This window comes from Canis lupus, chromosome 1, assembly GCF_048164855.1.
Source record: "Canis lupus baileyi chromosome 1, mCanLup2.hap1, whole genome shotgun sequence".
In the NCBI taxonomy this organism is placed as follows: domain Eukaryota; kingdom Metazoa; phylum Chordata; class Mammalia; order Carnivora; family Canidae; genus Canis; species Canis lupus.
The window spans coordinates 89,599,530-89,613,526 of NC_132838.1; the positions used below are offsets into that span (position 1 = coordinate 89,599,530).

The following is a 13,997-nucleotide window of genomic DNA, read 5'->3' on the forward strand; positions in this document are numbered from 1 at the left end:
TGGAGAGTGCCTATAATGCGGTCTCCAATATAGAAAATTCAAGAGAAACTGCAGAATGACCCAGGCAATCTAGTTGTACATAAAAGCTCACAGCACTGCTTAGACAACATGAGATAATATTTGTGGTATGACAGTAAAAGGAACAAAAATCACTTTACGCAAATGTACATATGGTATGATCCCACATCTCTGTGATGTGCATGGACACACGATGTTTTACCCATTCTTACATATATATCTGGCTTTTTAAAAAATTTTTATTTATTTATGATAGTCACACACAGAGAGAGAGAGAGAGAGAGGCAGAGACATAGGCAGAGGGAGAAGCAGGCTCCATGCACTGGGAGCCCGACATGGGATTCGATCCCGGGTCTCCAGGATCACGCCCTGGGCCAAAGGCAGGCGCCAAACCGCTGCGCCACCCAGGGATCCCTGTATCTGGCTTTTTAAAGAAGTTTATATTTATTTATTTGAGGGAAAGAGAGACAGAGCACAAGATGGTGGGGGACGGTGTGCAGAGAGGGAGAGGGAGAAGCAGACTGCTTGCTGAGCAAGGAGCCCAACATGGGGCTCTATCCCAGGACCCTGAGATCATGACCTGAGGCAAAATCAGACACTCAATCGACTGAGCCACCCAGGTGCCCCTCTTACATATGTCTGTTTAGGATAAAGACTGGAAGGAAATACTTTAACATATGAATAAAGATTTTGTCTATGTGATGGAAATACAGGCTATATATTTTTTCTTTTTAAGTCTGGTGAAATGGGCAAGTAATTGTAATAATGAGAGGTGAAATGGAATTTAGGAATACTGATTAGATATTGTAAAGATACTGTCTTTAGAAATGGCCTAATTTCATATTTTTCCTAGTTCCTCCCAATTACGTAGGTAAAACACCTCTGGACCCTCGGATGACTTCCGAACCTAAAGGCTTACAACTAGTAGACAACTTAGCCAAACCATGGCTTGAACTCAGACCTGGCAACATTTATGGCCTGTGCCACTCCTGTGATATCACAGTGCCCTAGAGTCAGGACAAATGAACTTCACAAGGAAATACTCCATAAGGAAAGAGCAAGTCTTACTGCGCACACTTACACTTCTTACTAAATAAATATTTGCCTGTCATTATATCATAGTTTTATGACATGCAAAAAAGTCCGTTGCTAAAGGAGCTCCAGTGACTTTGTCACAGCTACTGAACCTGCGTCCAGGTTACAAAGTTTTACACCTGCATTACGCAGAAGCCCAACTCCAGAGATTGTCAGGGTGAAACTTGCCTGGGTGGCTCAGTGGTTAAATGTCTGCCTTTGGCTTGGGTTGCGATCCCAGGGTCCTGAGATTGAGTCCCGCATCGGGCTCCCCAGAGGGAGCCTGCTTCTCCCTCTCTCTGTGTCTCTTATGAATAAATAAAATCTTAAAAAAAAAGAAGGGATCTCCAACCGTAAGCTAGGCATCTCTGTGGCTAAAGAGAAGAAATGGGCTATTCTGTCTTCTACTGTTGCTATCTCCACACATTAACAGCCATTTAACTTCCATTCCATGGCATCACGCTAGATGAGAGCTATTTAACATTTACCCAGCCCCAAAACATGTATACAAAGTAGACAGACTGCCAACCGTCCTTAGAAGCACAAATACCATAAAGGCTTTAAGTATTCCCCTATTTGTAAACATGGAACTTGTTAGGGGGGAAAAAAGCCATCATCTCAATCTGACAAAAGGATCAGTTCCAAAATCTCTCACTTCTTAAGGAAGGAAATTCAGACATTTGATGCATACAGGTGCACGGAGCAGCCTCCGGCCACACAGGAGTGGCTTCCTGTTTCACTCTGCTTATCTCAGGCTGGCTGGGCTTGAAGAGCTTTCTAGGCAAGGGGTGAGGAGGCGGCCTCCAAGGACACAGGAGCAGGGAGGGACTGGCCACAGGTGGCAAGTTAAAGACGTTTTTTTCAGATAAGCACAGAGACTCCCCTGGATCACAGCCACAAGCAGGGAGCTCATTTCCCGCCCCTGGGCTAACATGGAGCATAATACACGAAACCAAGATATACTTAGAGCAGGTGGACAGAGAGCGAGCAGGAGCCTGGACAATGCATCGGTCGCCCTGCCACCCGGGCTCAGCAGTAATTAGCTGAGACTTAGAACCTGAAGTTAGCTGCAAAGCCCGGAGCATGCATAGGCAGGGCAGGGCTGGGAGTGTCTGAGATGAGCTGCGAAAATGCAAAACTGCTGACCCCAGGAAGAACTCAAGGCAGATGAAGCCCAAAGGAGAAATTTAGGCAAGAGCTGGCTGACAAGTACAGCAACCAGAGAGATCCTCAGATGGTACAACAGTCCTCCCACCAAAACGATTTTGGGATTGAGGGAAGCCGTAGGAGGCGGCTGAAAAGTACAGGTTTACATGTAAGTAAGTGCGGAATTCCACGACATTTTAAGGGTTTCAGGGAAGAAGGTAATGTGCTAAAGTGGCCTCTCTCCTTGGCTTTTTCAGTCAAAAGTTGCCCAAGATGAAACAAAGAACCATATCCACGCAGCCTTCCATCACGGACCTCAACTCTGAGAATTTAATCTAAGTAAATAAGATGAGGGGTGCCTGGGTGGCTCAGATGGTTGAGTGTCTCTCTTCAGTTCAGGTCACCATCCTGGGGTCCTGAGATCGAGTCCTGCCTTGGGTTCCCTGCTCAGCACGGGAACCAGCTTCTCCCTCTCTCTCTTCCTCTCCCATCTGCTCATGCTTGCTCTCTCATTCTCTCTTAAATAAATAAATAAAATCTTAAAAAAATAGTAAATAAGATCCAAGAAGCAGAACACTAGGTTGTATGAAGTTGTACATTATATTCCATAAAAGCAAAAACACAAATACTAGATCCTGTCTGATGACTAACAATAGGGAAAAATTTGACAAGGCAAGGGTAAGTTAAGGCACATGAAATATGCTCAGCCCTTTTTGAATGGATAACATGAAGATATAAATAGGGAAAATAAAATGTGAAGTTTAAAGTTCAAAATTAAGTGTTCACTATGGATACAACTAGATTAAAATGGCGGTGCCTGGGATAGAGCTGAGGAAGAGTCAGTGATCAAGAGCCAATGTTGACCAGGATGGTCCAGGGTAGCATGATGGAGGATGCAGGGGCTGACAGCAAGGCCCCCTTTGGTAAAACCAGGGAGAACTTTCTGGACTGGTCATAAAGAGGCTCCATCTCATTCTGAAATCCGAAGGGGTGGGCTGGAACCCTAAGCAAGAACAGGTGTTGGTCTTGGTTGGCTGATCACAAGGGGCTCAAGTGCACGGCTTAATTAACCTTGGATTAAAGGGAAAATAAGTGGTCTAAGAGGACCCTGAAGGGAGCAGTTCTGAAAGAACCTGCAGATTAAAAGAAATTCGCCAAGGGCCTGAAATGGTCTGTTTAACCCAGAAAAATCTAGAAGGCTCTATTTCATCTAGAAATGTGGCCAACTAACTGAGGAGCAGGAGGACAAACTTGTAAGTGCCTGATGAGAACATGAGAGCGGGCAATGGGGCAGTGATTAACTCCATGACTTTCTGTCCCCAACTTTCAGATAAGAAAACTCACACCCAGAACGGCGATGCCAACTGCTTGCCTAGGATGACAACCAGTTAGCTCATGGCAGTGCCAGAGGTATCACCCAGATCTTTTCCTTTCATTTTAGCAATTTTTACATTATTCCATGCTCTCACGTCGACCATATGTAGCACCTGGCATTCTCCCACCATACAGGAATTAAACCTGAAATAACTATTCTCACTAGATAAATATTATTGCTTTTATTTTTAACTGGGGGAAAGCAACCTTAGTTTTTAAACATTCTCATTTTTTCTGTTAAACGTATGGTTTGGGCTCATTTTCATAGCTGGCAAATATTTACTTCATCACGTGAATATTTATTCTATAGGTTTGGCTAGCCTGTGGAACTTGGTGTCATCAACCACATAAAATATAGGATTTTTAAGATTTCCATCCAAATCCTATGGGACTGTCTTATATGGAGACCAGACTAAACTCTGAAGCCTTGCCACTGGGAACTTCTTTCCAAGCTGTCACTCAATCATGAACTGCACTATAGCACATGAAAAGACTCAGCTGTGAATGTCCTGGATTGTTCTCCTATCCTCCAACTGCTATTATGTGCATAAGGAGACATGTGAGAGGTCTTTGTCGAATGCTTCTAGGTCTCTAGCTCTCTCTTCCTCTACCAATCTAGGACGCTTATCTAAAAAGGCAATGTGATGAATGGGTGACTAGACATTAGGAAATTTATGCTGGTTTCTAGGGATTGATGCAATCTCTTCTATGGGTTTTAAATCACTTACATGATGGGAATTTGGAATTTTTGCAAGGGAACATTGCATATACTGAAGTGTCAGGAGTTCAACTCTTTCAAAGGTTGAACAGAACAACATTTGTATGTGTCTGGTCTTCTGGAACCTCTCTCCCTCTCCAAGATTTATTCAACGGTCACTGGCAGTGCCTCAAAGGTGGTATCTGCTAATTCCTTCAACACCCTTAGATAGGGCCAAGAATGTCCTAGAGATGTGAACTCCTTCAAGTTACATACATGTTCTTTCCTTGTCTTCTACATCCCTCTTAATCCTTTTTCATTTTTTAAAAAAGATTTTATTTATTTATTCATGAGACATGGAGAGACAGAGGCAGAGGAAGAAACAGGCTCCCTGTGGGGAGCCCAATGTGGGACTTGATCTCAGGACCCCAGGTTCACAACCTGGTCCAAAGGCAGGCACTCAACCACAGAGCCACCTAGATGCCCCAATCTCTTTTCTTTTTGAAGATGACTGTACTCTTTGCTGGAGAACTGAAAGGAAAATAGTTCTGTAAATGTCACGTATTAATGTCAGTCTTATGCTCTTATGCAATACTCTGTCTCTGTCTCCATTCCTCTGGCTCCAGAAACAGCTGAAAAGCAAAACAAACTAAAACACTACTTTCAAAATACAAAAAACATACCACGCACTGTACACACTCAAACATGCACATGCCATGCACCAAAAAGGTTCCTAGCCAGTAAAGAAATGAATGCAACCATGAAATGTCATCTTGAAGCAAACCATGAAAACATACCTTTAAAAAGCAGGCTGGTGAATCTGTAGGAAATGGACATACCCAATGGACTTATGATAATGTAACTGTGTTATGGGCAAGTACATAATTTGTTTTGCCCTTTGGAAACCAGGAAATCTCCAGCTAAATGCTTATCTTAAGGGACACATTCTGAAATAAACCTGAAAATATAAAAAGGTTCACGTATATAAATATGTCTTTGGGGAATATCATAATAGCTCCAAACTGGATACAATTTAAATATCCGATGACGGGAATCATTAGAGGAACCATAAAACACCAACTGTGGTAGGCCAAATAATGCCCCCTCCCAAAGATGTCCATGTCCTAATACCCAGAACCTGCAAATATGCTGCTTTACGTGGTAAAAGGAACTTCATAGACATGGTTAAGGATTTTGAGATGAGGAGATTATCCTGGATTATCCAAGTGGGTCTAATGTGTTCAAGGTCTATGTAAGAGAAAGCGCAGGAAGGACTCAGCTAGAGAAATGACACACAACAGAAGGAGAGGTTAGAGACTGTGGGATGAGATTTGAGGTTGCCATGCTACTGGCTTTAAAGACAGGGGATGAGTCCTATGTCAAAGTACATAGAAGCTCTAGAAGCTGGAAAAGATAAGCAAACATTCTTTCCTAGAGCCTTCAGAAGGGAAACAGCCCTGCCAACATCTAAATTGTAGGAATTCTGACTTCCATAAATGTAAGATAATAAATTTGTGTCCTTTTAAGCCACTAAATTTACAGTAAATGTTTAGAGCAGCAATAGGGAATTGATACACTACTAGGAAACCACTACAGATGATAAAAACAGAGGACTATAGAGCAACAGGAGAATACAAACATGTGTAGATGGAAAAATAGTATGAACAACAATTACTACTCTACAAAATATACATATAAATAGATCAAGATGCATAGAAACAGATGAAAATATATCAATAGATTAAAACACCTTGTAACTGGTCCCCCTGCTTCTGACCTCAAGCTCCTCGCACCCAGAGCAGCCCAAGGGGTTCTTTTCAAATATGAAATCAGATTACCTTACTCCTCTGCTCAAAACCCTACAAAACCCTTTTTCCTGTCATCTCAAAGAAAAAGCTGAAGTCTCAAAAAGGATTTACAAAGCCCAGGTCCAGAGCAGTGCATGGCTCCGGGGAGAGGCACTCACATGTACTGTATGTGACTGGCATCCCCACAAGCATGCAGTACCCCTCACCCAGGCATGCGCCTGCTCCTACTCACTCCATCTCTCTGGCCTTCCCATCTGCTGCTCTGTCTTGCTGACTCCACTCTGGCCTCACTGGCCAACTTGCTATTCCTGGAACATAGGAAGCACCCTCCTTCACACTTTCTACACTCAATGTCCCCTCTGCCTGAAGTACCATAACCAGGGTAGGTCTCCTGGAAAAAAGGGCACAGTCATGTATTTGCTCTCCAAATACGTAGTTACATTATCTGTACATAGGCATGTCTATTTCCCTACAACCTCACAGCATTGCCTTTTATCACTTCAAGGTACATCTGTCACAAAGTGACATTTCAGTTTTGTATTAACTTCCAGGTTGAACCTTTTGTGAGTATGCATGTATTACTAAAAATAACATACCACATATGCTACATACTTAGACACCTTTCTGGTGTCTATGTGTATAAGTGTATAGTGTGTGGGGGATGTCATCTGTATTTTGCAGCCTCTTTACCTCGCTTCCATTCTCTGCTCAAATGTCACCACCTTATGAACCAGGCTCTCCTTGACTGATTTTTATTTTTTTAATTTTAAAAAAATTTAAATCTTAAGATTTTATTTGAGAAAGCAAGAGAGAAAGAGAAAGCAAGCACGAGTGGGGGTGGGGGAGAGGAAGAGGGAGAAGCAGGCTTCCTGCTGAGTGAGGAGCCTGATGTAGGACTCCATCCCAGGACCTCAGGATCCTGAGCAGAAGGCAGATGCTTAACAGACTGAGCCACCCACGTGCCCTTTGATCACTTTGTCTTAAATAACAATCCCAGCCCCTCACCTCCAAACTCCCCAATCCCCTCATACTGCTTTATTTTTCTCTATAGCATGCATTACCATCTGTCATTCTAAAAAATACCTAGTTGCTACCCATCTCCCCAAACTAGAATGAAAACTCCTTAAGAACTCAGACATTGTGGGTTGGCTTACTGATGCATTTCCAGAGCCTAAGTGAATTCACACAGTGAGTGTTCCATAAATATTCGTTAAATGAATCAAATAAGATGAGAGACGGTTTCAAAGAAGTCAAAAGACGTAACTGGTTTAAAGGTAAACTGTATCAGTTCCATTAAGTGTTGCCGCTATGCTGTTTTCACAAACCAGCAGCTAACTTTTGGTGATGCTCTTGATGGAAACTGTCCATTCAATCAGGAAGGAGTCTTCTGCGCATGCCTTTTTAAAATCAAGTCAATCACTGAATGTCCTCCAAAGCCACACTGGTTCCTTCAGATGTGGTCTCCCATCTCTGCCATCAAGTTTCATACTATTTGTGCAATCAGAGTCCCGCTTTCCAGAAACTCTCAGGCCTTTTGGGTCACATATCCCTTAAAAGCCATGAGATCCAATGTATTTCCATTGAATGTTTTAAGCTCTGCCCTCCTAAAGCTCTAGTTGCATGTCATATGACCAGAGTTTTTTCCCCTATTTATAAATTCCAAGAGATCCAAGACAGGAAATACACCAGATGAGCCAGGAGCATTTGTAGTGTCAGGAGGAAGTAAGGAGGTGTAAAAACAGGCAAACAAAACTCTACAGGGACAGGGGGTATGAAGGGATACAGGAGTGAATGGAAAGAGGAAACAATGAAAGATGCCAAAGCTAGATGAGTCTGAGCAAGAAAGTCAAGCAATATTGGATTATAACTCCAAGTATAACACAAAAGGGTCCACAGTGACATAAATGATTGAATAAACAAATGGAGGAAGAAGAGACAAATCTCCCATGTAGAAGAATTCTACATAATTCTGTGGGTTTTTTAAGATCTTACATAATCTCTACACCTAATGTGGGGCTTGAAGTCTGAACCCTGAGATCAAGAGTCATATGCTCCACCAACTGAGCCAGCCAAGTGCCCCAGACTTCCACATAATTCTTACAGATACTCTTCCTTCAAGGGAGAGGACCATAACTCCTCACTTTTTAAGTGTGGGCTGCACACAGTGACTTCCTTCCAAAGAGTACAGTCTGGAAAGTGGGAGGAGAGAAAGGGTAACTCTACAGTGAAGACATCCAACAAACATTACTTCACCCATCAAGATCAACATCAGCAATGATGTCATATTAACAGCATATGTAATCTTGATACGGTGTGATAAGAATGGCACAGTATTTCCCTGAAACACATTATCCCAATCTAATCACGAGAAAACATCCAACAAACCCCAGCTGAGGGACTCTCTATAACACACCGGACACTAATTCTCAGAACTGTCAAGGTCATCAATAACAAAGAAAACCTGAGAAACTGACACCATTATTAGGAACCTAGGGAGGCATGACAAATAAATGTAATGTGGTATCCCAGGTGGGATCCTGGAACAAAAAAGGGTAGTAGGGAAACACAGCAAATGTGAATTAAGTATGGACTTCAGTCAATAATAATGTATAGATGTTGGTTCAGGAGTAGGGATGAAAGATAATGATAAAGGAAAATGAGCGTTTGCCACTCTGTACTGTATTCTTGAGAATTCTCTAAATCTAAGAAAGTTCTAAAATGTTTGTTAAAAATAATTCCAAACAGATCATCAACACTCTCTTCAAAGGTTCCAGCAACTTCCCTATGATATAGTAATTCTTCCTGAGTGGTCAGCAATAAGTCCAATACTTCCTCGGTTGTATTCTGTGAAGTGACCCAAAAGAGCCAAAAGGTATTGGACTTAATTTTTTTTAAGATTTTATTTATTTATTTATTTATTCATGAGAAACAGAGAGAGAGAGAGGCAGAGACAGGCAGAGGGAGAAGCAGGCTCCACGCAGGGAGCCCGACATGAGACTCGATCCTGGGTCTCCAGGATCACACCTTGGGCTGAAGGCAGGGCTAAACCGCTGAGCCACCCGGGCTGCCCTGGACTTAATTTTTAGACCACTCAGTCACCCACCAGAAGCTGAGACAGTCATCTCCTGTTGCTTCTTCCAGGTATGCGGTTGTGTCAACTAAGTACAGGCTTAGCCTCCATCTGGTTAGAAGGTTCCTACAACAATCGAACTAATGTGCCTTCCCCACTTCCCCTTTTAACCTCACCAGATGCTCTGTAGAATGGTTTCTCCATCAGATTACAGCTCGTAGATAAGTATCTTCTTCCTTGTTTATCAATGTTTCTTCACTTGCCTTCCATCAACTACACAGACATTCCCATCCCTTTGTCTCAGGGCATTTGAACCAAGCCATAGAAGATAATGCTGGGTGTCGCTCTTAGACTTTGTTTCTGTTGTCCTTCCCTCCCATCTAGAACATCTCCCCATTCTCTTGTTTATTCTAAACTGCAGTAATCCTGTGTGCCTCACACACAGGAGTGATCTTTCCCCTCCTCCAAACTCTCAGAAACCCCATCTTATTTTGCATTCCTAGCCCTGCTGGTTGTGTTTCATGAGCTTATCTCCCCAACTCCACTCTAATGGGATGAACTCATCTACTGTTCTATATAACCTTTGTACACTGATGATTCTAACTGTCCATTAAACACCAGCAAATATTTGAGTACCTCCCACAGAAGCTTCCCATAGCATCCCATCTTACAACAACTCAATGAGGTAGGCACATAATTACCCCCATCTTATAGCTGAGAACACTGAAGAATAAAGCAGTTGAGCGGCTCTCCCGAGGTCACATGGAAGGGACAGAGACAGAATATGAACCGAAATTCACACTCTTAATCACCACAGCACATCCCACAGCCTCCTTACCAGTTAAATGATCCCTTATAGAGTCTAGGTATTTTAATAAGTGGTGATCTCAGAAGGAAAATTAAAAATACTTGGTCTAAGGGCCTCCAAACTGAGAAAGTTTTTATTCAATTGTTTCCCCCAAAGCCTAAACATCACACTGCATTTGCATACAGCATAGACAACAGGACTCAAGGAAGACAGCGTTTTATAAAAATTTCTTTAGCAAGCACTGTGGTTAGCCATCATTTTTCACACGTTGACCAGTTAGAAGGGCTGATGGACACAGGCAGAACAAATGGAGAAAAAGAAAATAGGCAAGTGTGTACAGTTTAAAGATTGTGATGCCAGGGTAGTGGGCAGGGGCAAGGCATCGTGCCAGAAGAGTAACCAGCACCCAGTCCCATCCTGTGTAAGTGCATACAACATGTAGCAAAGTTCTCTTCAGCCATCTGCTTCTCATTTCCCACTGGTAATTTTGTGGTTGGATGATCAGCTTCTTAGATGATTTCTAAACATAGGCTGGCACCAATTTAATTACACAAGTACACGAGTATTTACAGTCACTTTGTGGCCTACACCTAAATTAAACACCTTTCCTTTCTATTGCAAGGAAGAAGGCACTGACCTCCCCAGCAGGTGCAAAGCATCAAAACTGGTGCAAGGCTCCAATTTCTTCAACATCATCACCAGCAGCATCAACAGACGCTGGGCGTAAAGAATACCTGCACCCCTGTGCCAGCAATTGCTTGTAAAGTCCGCTCCACACAACCAAGAGTGACCAAGGGCTTGGCCAAAGGGGCAGGCAAATGTCTCTACTTCGCTGTGTTCTTGACGTCTCTATCCATGCCAACTGCTACTTAACTCTGAACTCTCTCAGAGCCTTCCTACCTCTGTTAGATGTGTTGATGCTTATCTTTAGACCCCCCACTCTCTTCTGTCTACCAGACCCAATTGCCTGGTTTAGCTCTCAGACTTGAAACCAGTACCTCCTATGGAGGTGGTCATCGTTCTGAGTTTCTGAAGGAATATGAATGAAAAATGAGACATAGCGATGCTGATCCCCAAGCAGACTGAAGGGAATATGCCAGTAGAGCCTAAGTTAGAAACGGTAGGGAATGAGTCTCCTTTGAATCCCAAATACGACAAAACCCAAATGATTAGCTGCAGACACCCGTGAACGGCACTGTCCAACACATACACAAAAGTGATCCACCTAATTCAATCAGCATGATTTTGGAGTAAAGAGCAATGCTGTGGACAAAGTTTTATTTACTATAAAATGAACAAGAGACCCTTTTTCCTTCAAGGAACTTACAATCCAGCAGGGCAGATAAGACACTCCTGCAAATAACTGAAATACACACTGAGGAGTGGTAAGTCCTAAGAGAAATATAAATAAAACGTTATCTCCTCCACCTCCACTATTTATTCCAGTGTCATGGGAAAGATTTCAAGAGCTTCTAGAAGCAACTATCCCTTGGGCGGGTTCACAGAAGCTGTGGTGGAAGCAGAAGGGCCCTGGAAGCAGAGGATGAGCTGGAAGTTGCTGGAAAACAGCTCTCTCCTTTCCTAGTCTCCTTAAATCTGCGTTATAAAAAGGGTTGCAATCTGGTTATTACAAAATACTTCCTGAAATACTGCGAAGAGGCCATTTTCAAAAGCAAAGAGCATAATTCTAACACGTTGACACTTTTTGAAGTGTAGTTCTCTCAGGGAGCAATTTCACAGCATGTGTAAGCCCTTTGCACCAGCCCATCTTCAGATCTGGAGAGAACCAGCAGCAGTCCTGCAACCTCCAAGGCTGACTTTGGGGCCCTGACTCAGGCTGGCTTCAACCCCCACCCTGCTCAGCATTATTGCCACCATTCTTCCAACTGCATTATCTTCTCCTAATTAAGTGCCTGGCTCCCCTAATCTATTGTAATTCCTTGAGGGCAAAGCCCACTCATTCCTTTTGCAATTCCCTCCCCACCCCACTCTAAATGTTAACCCCTTTGCCCTCAGCACCTTACAGAAAGCTTATGATCTGCTAGAGAGACCCCTGGGTGGCTCAGAGGTTGAACATCTGCTTTTGGCACAGGTCATGATCCTGGGGTCCTAGGATCGAGTCCTGCATCAGGATCCCCATGGGGAGCCTGCTTCTCCCTCTGCCTATGTCTCTGCCTCTCTCTGTCTTTCAGAGATCCATACATATATATATATATATATGTGGATCTGTTCTAAAAGCACAGGAAAAGTGAAACGAAGTAGTATTTACCCAGTTCCTATTACCCATATTCCTTTATTTCAGCTCATCCTCTCCATAACCCATTGAAATATCAACATTAGCCTCATTTTAGAGACTGTTCTTCACTGGGAAGACAAAGGAGTTGGCTCATCTTGGATCCCTGTCCATTGTCCACAATGCAATGTCAGGTATGCCTCTCCTCACTTCCCCCTGCAAAACAGACACATTCCATCCAGGCATGAGAAGTATCAGAAATCCTGCAGGTGGAACTGATACTCATAAACTGATGCTGAACTGAAACACTGCAACTTTCAGACATCAAGAAGTAGTCTAGAACAGCCTCAAAGATTCTAAAGCAGCGCTAAAACTTAACACATGACCCTTGAAACTGAACTATCACACATATTTAAAAGGGTCCATAGACTTGGGCTAAAGGTAACCTTCCTTAACAGTGATGGCCATAGAGGTAATACCTGTTCACCTGTTAATGATTGAAGGATAAATAAGGAGGGGTAGCCTCTAAGACTGTAAAGGGAGTGGCCAGGTTTCAAAGCCTCTTAGCAATAATTCCCATGAACAAAGGAGATATACTGGAGCAACACTGTAAATTCCAGATAATTAGGAAATCCACGATCCCTTTCTTGTTTCCATTCTAGCCAATCTGTATTTATACTTACTGTATATATAAAATGGGTAGGACCCATTTTAAGCACCCACTAAAATCCTTGGAATTTATTGTCAGTTCCAATACACCTGATGTGACAGGCTCAAGAGTTTTATTTCTCAACAGAGTCCAGGTCAAATTCCATTCCAATGACTCGTTGTGGGCTTCCTGAAATTCTCCACTTTCCTCAAGTTTAGTTGTGTATCACTGCACTTAGGAGTGCGACATTGGTTAAAAATTGAGAAATTTGGGGGTGCCTGGGTGGCTCAGTGCTTGAGCATCTGTCTTTAGCTCAGGGCATCATCCTGGGGTCCTGAGATCGAGTCCCGCATCGGGCTCCCCACAGGGAGCCTGCTTCTCCCTCTGCCTATGTCTCTGCCCCTCTCTGTCTCTCTCATGAATAAATAAATAAAATCTTCAAAAAAAAAAAAGAATTAATAGGTTTATGTATAGAATTTTAAAATGTAATTGGGTATGGCTTATTATAATAGATCTGAAACCTTCTTTTAAGAAATTTTTAAATTCATAGATAAATTTAATCTGCTGATATGGGTTACATTTTAGGAACTGATACTAGTCCCAACTAGTCTTGTAGGATATTTCATCAATTGTCTTATACTCCCCTTTATGGAAAGCAGAGAAGGGATGGTCCCTGGAGTTCTAGTTCCTCGCTGTTGGTACCAGGTGCTCCAAATCCTATTGACCCCACATATTATTTTCTCCATCTTATGACACCCTATGAATTATATCCTCATAGTCCTCAGATCGTATTCACATGCAACCAAATACACACAATAAAACAGTAAACAAAATCATCAAAGCAAATTGTATGAAAGTGCTCTATGCTTTCTCATGCTTATCAGTGTACCTGATTATACACCATCTTTTACAGTATTATATTCTTTTTTGTAGCTATTTTCCATAGGCTTTGCCATAGTATATTATCTGTAAATAATAATGTATTGTTATGAGCTATTAGTTCATCTAATCCTTTCCCCAAATGTTAGATAACGAAGTTATTTGTAGTCTTTCATGATTAAAAGTAATATTGTTCTAACAAGATTTGTTTTTCCTACTTTTTTCTCCTGCCAAAAGAAAT

At 42.4% G+C, this 13,997-nt stretch overlaps 1 protein-coding gene across 2 annotated transcripts in view; it reads right to left on the bottom strand.

The window, feature by feature from the left end:
* Positions 1-13,997, bottom strand: part of PIP5K1B (phosphatidylinositol-4-phosphate 5-kinase type 1 beta) — a 299,006-nt gene that overhangs the window by 260,562 nt on the left and 24,447 nt on the right. The window lies entirely within an intron of this gene.